At 41.3% G+C, this 2,010-nt stretch overlaps 1 long non-coding RNA gene across 1 annotated transcript; it reads right to left on the bottom strand.

Moving 5' to 3' along the window:
• Nucleotides 1-1,099: 1,099 nt before the first annotated feature.
• Nucleotides 1,100-1,792, bottom strand: LOC146829346 (uncharacterized). Its single transcript, XR_014961964.1, has 3 exons — nt 1,717-1,792; nt 1,551-1,632; nt 1,100-1,236 (listed from the first exon to the last, which is right to left on the bottom strand). It is a non-coding gene; the product is annotated as an uncharacterized LOC146829346 (long non-coding RNA).
• Between the last annotated feature and the right edge of the window lie 218 nt (nt 1,793-2,010).

Genomic DNA, 2,010 nt, shown 5'->3' on the forward strand with positions numbered 1-2,010 from the left:
CAGGTGCAGGTGGGGTTCGACCGCATGGCAGCCAAACTAGACACCATACGTGGATGTCTAAGTCCCATCAGGGACCACTCACAGTCCCTAACGAACACCAACAGTCCGCTCCATGCTCTCCAACGAACCATTGCTGACATCGCCAGGGTCCGGACTCAGAGGCAAGAACAACTGGCCAGCACGGGAGTTAGGACTCATGCGGAGGCTCATGGAGGACAGGGAGCGTCAGGGTGCAGAAACAGCGGCTGCCACGGCTGCACAACAGCGAGAGTTAGCTGGGTCCCTCAATGCCATGAAGACCATCCTCATGGCATTGCTGCCATAACGCCTTGCGCTGATGCATGCTGCTGCTACCACTCCATCCACATCTCATGCCCCCTGATGTGTCAGTGTCACACAATGCGACGGACATTCCTCCTCTGGCTCTTGCGGTGTCACTGCCAAACAGTGCTGGAGGCAGGACACCACCACCCACATGTGAGGCACATGCAACAGCTGAGGACAAAGATGCAGATGAATCTGCCCCCGTGGTCAGAAGAAAGCGGTAGCATTCATGTCTGCCATATGGCCTGTTTCTACTTCGTTCTGCCCTCAGCATCATCCCCTTCCACTGTCCCCTGATGCACTCTGCGACACTCACCTTGGACCTCGACATGGACTGCCATATTCTGTTTTGGCACCAAGGACACAGCTATCAGTCTGCGGACTGAACTCCTCCACTGCTGATGTACATGTCATTCCCTGAAGTACTCTGGCTGGCCCTCCACGGGCCAGTGCTGAAAGGTGGGGTTTGAATGGCCCTGTACTGCTCCAGCAGCAACACTGCACTGAATGTGCATTAAACATTTATTCCCATGTGAGTAACAAGGACCCCCTGTTAAAATAAGAATAAAATTCCTAGGACAGGGTAATATTCAGTGAAAAATAAATTCCTAGGCAATAGAATAGAACATTCCTCATGTTAATTATACTAAAAATGGAAACACTCTGACGACCAACCTATTAAGAAATGCAAAATTTAATAATGAATATTCAAAATTGTAAAATCATTACATACATCAATTAAAAACATAGGTTTTATAATACAGTCATAATTGGTCGCCTATATTATACACATCTTCTCATTCGGTTAAAAAAATACAATGTAAAAACACAAAACTGTGGCAGATAAACAATGAGTCTTCGACGCGCGTTTCAGCGTGAAACACGCCTTCGTCAGGAAGTGCCACACAAAGCCTGAAATTAAAATAAACAATACTAAATAACAATACATGAGCTGGTAATTCTGCATTCAGATAAAACAATTGTGGTACATTACATTGTAACAATCTATTCCTGTGCACATAATACTTTTGACTGATAAATGGTTGAAATCCTCCAATTGACAAAACTGTACATACTGCAATTACAAAAGAAAGAATGGAAAGAGATGACGGGATAATAAAGAAAGTGAATTAAAGACAAAGAAAAGAATCAATAATAAGGCTAAAAATCCCAGTATAGTTATAATAACACCAAACGTGACAAGATTGATTTATATAAATGCTTACTATGTGTATAAGGGAATCAATTATTAAATGTTCACAAAAAGAGGATGTATCCGAATGATTTCTTCTTTGATAGGAACAAAACCTATAAAATATCAAAAGTAAATAAAGGGACAAAAGGCAAAACAAATGGCTAAATGATTCGCATGGCAATAATTTTATGTATTACCTCAACTTGTATCACCTCAGTGTTAAAATTTGGCACCGATATGCGTAACCAAATTGCGAAGCAAACTCAATCCTAAATGAACAATTTAATGAAGAAAAAACTATGAATGTTGGAGGGCTATGCAGAATGTTGAGCTTGAGAAATAATCATATAGATATTAAAAACATGTTACCTAATATTAAGTAGGTGATGACTCACTGAGAGGTTAATTGTAGTGAACCATATGGATGGCGGTTTACTAATAAAAAGGCATAGTGTTCCTATAGTGGAAACAAATAATGAGATAAGATATTT

Source organism: Triturus cristatus, chromosome 5_2 (assembly GCF_964204655.1).
Source record: "Triturus cristatus chromosome 5_2, aTriCri1.1, whole genome shotgun sequence".
NCBI lineage: Eukaryota > Metazoa > Chordata > Amphibia > Caudata > Salamandridae > Triturus > Triturus cristatus.